The 6,461-nt window shown below is 44.5% G+C and overlaps 1 pseudogene; it reads left to right on the top strand.

The window, feature by feature from the left end:
• Nucleotides 1–1,881: 1,881 nt before the first annotated feature.
• On the top strand, nucleotides 1,882–2,999 carry LOC110599276 (small ribosomal subunit protein uS8 pseudogene; annotated as a pseudogene).
• The last annotated feature ends 3,462 nt before the right edge of the window (nucleotides 3,000–6,461 follow it).

The raw sequence follows: 6,461 nt of genomic DNA on the forward strand, positions 1-6,461 counted from the left end.
GTTTATTTTTATGTGGTACTGAGGATCAAACCCAGTGCCTCGCACATCCTAGGCAAGTGCTTTGGTTCTGAGCTACACCCCCCAGCCCTTTATTTGTCATTTTAAGACAGGGTCTCACTAAGTTCCTGAGAGTCTTACAAAATTGCTGAGGCTGGCCTCAAAATTGCAATTCTCCTGCCTCAGCCTCCCTAGTTGCTGGGATTACAGATGTGTGCCATCATGCTCAGCTAAAAGAACATATTTTTTAAAATGAGTATTATGGAACCATTGAGCACAGAGTTAAGTGCTCAATAGATAATAGTCATAGGTGTTTGGGGGGCATAGAGACCTAGATTTATAGCCTAGTTCTAAGTTGACCACCCCCGATACCCCCTGCCTCTGTACTAGAGTTCTAGACCAGGGGTGCTTTACCACTGAGATACACCCCCCAGTTCTTTTTATTTTTCATTCTGAAACAAGGTCCTCAGGAAGTTGCTGAGACTGGCCTGGAACTTGCCTCTTGAACCATTAGGATTATGGGTGTGAGCCAGGGCACCCAGCTAGCCTAGTTGTACTTCTTAGAGCTGTATGGCCTCTGGAAAGTCATTTCTCCTCTTTGGGCTTTAGCTTCCTCATCTGTAGAATAAATATAATTCGAAGACCAATCCTGTGTGTGGGCTTCTGTAAGAAGCCCTTTACACAGTACCTGGCTTTTAGTAGGTCCATAGGGCACAGTAGCTGTTAATCACATGGGAAGAAATAATTTTAACATGTAATACCAACAATGTAATAAAAGCAAAGGCTAAAGAGTTGGGAAAAACCCTTTCATTCAAGGGAGGGAAAAGGGCAAAAAGATCCAGAGTTCAAAAGTGGAAAATGGAGCAGCTGTTTATGAGCCCTTAGAGGCAAATTCACCTTGACCCACAAAACTCAAAAGGGGTGTGTCTTCCTGTATAGATAAGAATCTAAAGAACAAAGCATGCTATTAATTAAGTCTTGCCTATTTTAAGCTAATGGGATATTTTTCCCCCTTAAGGATAAGCTTACAATAAAAGTTCAAAAGGTAAACACAGAGAAGCAGTGGGGGCCAGCCCGACAGTCTACACAGCCTGCCCTGTAGCCCCAAGACTCTAAGGTGGGTGGTCTCGTCCCAAAGCCAAATTTCCTGGCCTCTGGAAGTTAAACCACAGGGAGATCAGAGCCACCCAGAGAGGGAGGGAGCCTACCCATGGTGTCTCCTGGCCCTGCCCCCAGTGGGCAATCTGGCTGGGTCTCCAACTTCATGGGAAGAAGAATGGACTTGGCATGTCTTTGCTTCCCCCAGAAGGATGTGAGTCACAGAGGCAGCCAGGCCTATGGTGGCTAAGCATGAGGACAGAAAAAGCAAGCACTTTCCCATCTGGGTAGGCAAGTCACTTCCCTTCTGCACCTTGGTTTCCTCATCTGTGACAAAGGAATGAAAATCTTTAAACCAGACAGCAGACTTCACCGCATTGCAGCACTCTTTATATGTCACCTGAAAAGTCATCTCCCAGACTTTTTCCGTGTGTTCAGGACCAATTCATGGGAGTCCGAAACACTAGGACAATCTTTATCATCTACTAGATGCATAAGCTTGGAGAGTCATGTCCCCTCTGAACCTGTCCCTCAGCCAGGGACGGCAGATGATAGGAAAGTGGACAAATGTATACATATATATTTGTGTTTTCACGGATTGTGTTCATTCAGCCAATAAGCAATTGGGAAATGCCTACTAGACAAGGAGATACTGCAGAGAACAAGATACAAATGGTTGCCACCAACATGAAGTTTACATTCTAGTGAGGAGCAGGGGCTATCAAACACTAAGCAGGTAGACATGTATTGAAATGGCTCTTTGTACCATCATTCCATACCACCATAATGGTGTGCATGAATGTCCTGGCTTGTTCTCTCAAGATCACCAACAATGCCTCAAAGTCATTGTCCAGTTTCTAACCATTTTGATGAAATATGGTTTCACTGGCAAATTTGAAATAACCGATGATAGTGGAACTGGGAAAGTTGTTGTGAACCTGGAAGGCAGGTTAAACATGTGTGGAGTGATCAAGCTCTGATTTGAAGTGCAACCCAAAGATCTAGAAAAATGGATGAAATATCTGCCCCCATTTCATCATTTGGTTTCATTGGACTGATGACCTCAGTGGGCATCATAGGCCACAAAGATACAGTATGAAAATCACAGGAAGGGAAATCCTGGAATTCTTTTTCTATGAATGTGAAATAAAATGCTTCAATGGACAAAGAGTTGAAATATATCAGTACAGCCTGGCGTGGTGGCACACTCCTGTGATCCCAGTGACTCAGGAGGCTAAGGCAGGAGGATCACAAGTTTGAGGTCACCCTCAGCCACTTAGGAACACTGTGTTTCAAAATAAAAAAATAAAAGGCTAGGGATGTAGCTCAGTGGTAAAGTTCCCCTGGGTTCAATCCCCAGACCAAAATAATAATAATAATAATTATTATTATTATTTTTACTGACTTTCTTCAATAAGTCAAGAGCCCAGGTTGAAAAAATGAGAAGGATCTAGCTATTCCAAGAGTGTGGTAAAAACCATTATAAGCAGAAGGATCAGCATGAAGGTCCTGAGCCAGGCCCTCTGCAAAGCATCATGCATGGGCTATTTCTTCACAACTACCCCCACTAGGTAGGTACAATTATTAGTACTAATAATAGAGAATAAGAGAACAAGAACTTGCTCAACACATACATCCTTTACCTTAAGTGGCAGAGCTGGGGTCAGACCCCAGGTTCCCGTTAACACCAAAGCCCATGGCTTGCTCATGGTATTCAGAACCCTTCCTCCCCCTAGGAAAACCAGCCATCGGCTGGAGAACAGGAGCAGGGGGTAGGCAAGTCCATGGGGGTGAAAGGATATTCCTGCCCTGCAACCAGAGTCACCGGCACAACAGGATCAGGGCCACCTTGCAGGACCATGCAGCATAGACATGGAGCCAAGTCAGAGTTAAGCTCTGATTAGCTTATCATTGTCAATGAAAGGTTCTGGCACAGCCATTGAAGAATTCCATGCCTGACTTTCCCTTCTGCTGTCCTTGAGAGAATCATGGAACACAAGGACATGAGAGGGGTGGGAGGCGACAGGGAATAGCAATAATGACAATAATAATACTGAGAGCTGTAATAATGCTTACTGTGTGTCACAGTATAACAGGCACAGTTCCAAGGTCTTCATGTATACAGTTGTCCCTTAGTACCGATGGTGAGCAGGTCTGATACCAAGGGTATGCAATGGGGATGGATTTGGTATCCACAGATACCAAAGTCCATGGGTGCTCAAGTCCTTTATGTAAAATGGCATTGTATCTGCATATAACCTACACACTAAATCATCTCTAGATCACTTGTAATACCTAATGTAAATGCTATGCCAATAGTGTTTATATTGTGTTGTTTAGGGAAGAATGACAAGAAAAAGTTTATACATATTTTTTCCCAATTTTTGATCCATGGTTGGATCTGCATGTTCCACATCCACAGAGAGCCAACTGTACTAACTTGTTTCATTTTCAGAATAACTCTGTAATAACATCCCTATTTTACAAGTGAGGAAACTGAGACCCAAAGGGGCTGATTACTCACCCAGATGACACAGCTCATAGACGGCAGAGCTGTGATCTGAACAGGCAGCTGGCTTCTGAGTCCACTCTTGCTTTTTTTTTTTTTTTTAGTCTTTTTATTGTAAAATAAGACATAGAAAACAATATGAAGGAAGCAGACAACTTAATGAACTTAATGAATTATTAGAAGTTATTATAAGAGATACACCCTATGATCAGCCTACTGGTCAAGAAGTAGAACTTTGCCAGATACCCAAGAAGCCCCTGTCTGTGCCCTTCCTCCTAAAAGCAACTCTATTCTTTTTTATTATTTTTTTTAAATTTTTTTATTGGTTGTTCAAAACATTACAAAGCTCTTGGCATATCATATCTGCTATTCTTTTTTAAAATATTTTTTTTAGTTGTGGATGAACACAATACCTTGATTTTTTTATTTTTATGTCATGCTAAGGATCAAACCCAGTGCCTCACACATGCTAGGCAAGTGCTTTACCCATGAGCTACATCCCCAGCCCCTTAAGTCTCTTTTATTCCACAAATTCCCCTTCCATTCCTTTTTGGTTTTTGTAATTGATCTGTTGAAGAACCAGGGTCAACTGACCTGTGGAGTTTTCTGGATTTTACTGATGGCAACATGTCCCTCTGCCCTAACATTTCCTGAAAATTGCCTGCTGCGTTTCATGGAGTGAACAGACTCCAATGCGATCCTTTTGGCAAGGCCCCAGGTGATGATATGTTCTTCCATTGGAGTATCTAATGTCTGCTTTTCTGTTTTATAGTCAGATCCACGCTCTAAAGCATATTGCTATGGATGCTTTCAGGCTATCTGCAGTCACTGTTTTTTTTTTTTTTTTTTTTTACCTGCTGGACAAATCTGTCCCCAAAGGCAAGCTCTTCACAGGCACCAGGGATTCTACTACTGTGGCCTGCAGAGATAACATGGCAGCTCCTCAGAGGTCCCGCCTGAGGCTCTCCATACTCCAAAGTCTACAGCGGGATTGGGTGCTGCCTTCATGTTGAGAGTCATCCCTCTCTCCTCCTCCTTCCAGCCACCCAGTACAACTGACAGATGGAATTCCACTTAGTTTTCTGAAGGGACCAGGCTCCCCCTTTTCTCTGGGCCTTGGCGCAGCTGTTCCCACAACCAGAAACACTCTTCCTGACTACCTCTTCTGACTCAGCACTGCTAACCCATCAGGTCCTAGCAAATCTGTCCCTTCAACACCATCCCACGACACACACAGGATTGGAATGGGTGCCTTTTATGTACTCCTGCAGCTCTGAGACTAGCCCAGTTAGTCACTAGATCACACTAGTTTATTTCCCGCACTACAGTTTGACCTTGAGAACAGAGACCCTGGCACAGGGTCTAGCACATAGTAGGAATTCAATAAGTATCAGTAGGGGGTTGGAGATGTAGCTCAGGGATAGAGCCCTTGCCTAGCAGGCACCAGGCCTCTGGGTTCTATGCCCATCACTGCAAAATGAATAAGTGAATGAATGAATATATAAAGAAATAAGTAAAAAGTATCAGTTGAACACATGCAGGAATGAGTGTATAAATTAGGCTTTACAAATCCCAAGGAGGCAAATCGGGGCTTAGACCTTTCAGCTGTGAGAGCTCTTCTAAGATGATCCACCAAGTATTAAAGCAGTGGTGTGGGGGAAACAGAAAGAATTCCCATCTAGGAAAAGGCATCTTACTTCTTGAAAAGTCACAGAACCCTTTCTTTAGACGATCTTACTAGTAGCCCTAAAATACAAGGCAGGAGAAAGAGGAGTTCTAGTTTCTGCATCAGGGGCAGAAGCGTAGGCCCTGGGACTTTCTTATGCTACGCACTAAGGTTCCTCTGAACAGTGGCCCTGATGGCTGACAGAGATGTCTACAGAAGCCATCTTTCTGCACATCTCCCTCCAAGGTCTTTGCCTTTCTGAAACAGTGCAGACCTGGAGCCTGGCAGAGCTAAGCTGGTATGGGACATGCAGGGCAGCAGGCCTGCCTTGCAGGGACCGGAGCCAAGGGCTTAGTCTCAGAATTGGATTATTAGAGTGAATTTGGAGCTCCCGGCTCAGGGACATGGGGATTACCCAGGCCTCTGGCTGGGGCCCACAGGCCTTCCCACATTCCCCGCCAGATCTGAAAACAGGTGTCCTCTCTCTGCTGCAGCACAGCAGACAGGGGATGCTCCATCTCCACCCAGCCAGCTCCAGCCTGCAGCCTGCAGCCTGCCCCACCTGCCTCCTACATGTCTTCAATGTACAGCAGTTTTTCAGACTGTGATCCATGGACCGGCAGCATCTGCAGCAGCATCTGCAGTCTCTGGGAATTTATTAGAGATGCACATTTATGGAGCCCATCCCAAACAAAATCAGAACCACTGCAAGGTGGGGTATGGGGAGGGGCATGGGGGCATGGTATAGGCAGATCTGTGGCTTAACAAATCCTCCAGGAGATTCTTATGCATATTAAAGTACAAAATCAATGGCTCAGAGTACACCTGCTGCCAGGCTCTATCTCAAGTATGTGCCAAGCCTGCCAAACCCACAAATTTATTCTGATTACTTTAACCTTTCATTTGTAGAAATTCATTATAATGATTATAATGGATCTATTCCCTATCACCATGTTGCACTAGTCCACCGCAGTCTGAGAGTGGTAGCCCCCAGAAGTTCACAATGCATGGCCTCGGAAATGCTCATTCGGTACTGACCCCATCCTTTATTATCCCCACATTACATATAAGGAAACTGAGGTCCAAAGAGGAGATGTAAGTGGCTCAAAGTCACATCACAAGTATACTTGGGACCTAACCACTAGACTTCCTGCTTCCTATCTCAGTGGAGAGGATGGCAGCTGTTTCAAC

Source organism: Ictidomys tridecemlineatus, chromosome 2 (assembly GCF_052094955.1).
Source record: "Ictidomys tridecemlineatus isolate mIctTri1 chromosome 2, mIctTri1.hap1, whole genome shotgun sequence".
NCBI classification, from domain to species: domain Eukaryota; kingdom Metazoa; phylum Chordata; class Mammalia; order Rodentia; family Sciuridae; genus Ictidomys; species Ictidomys tridecemlineatus.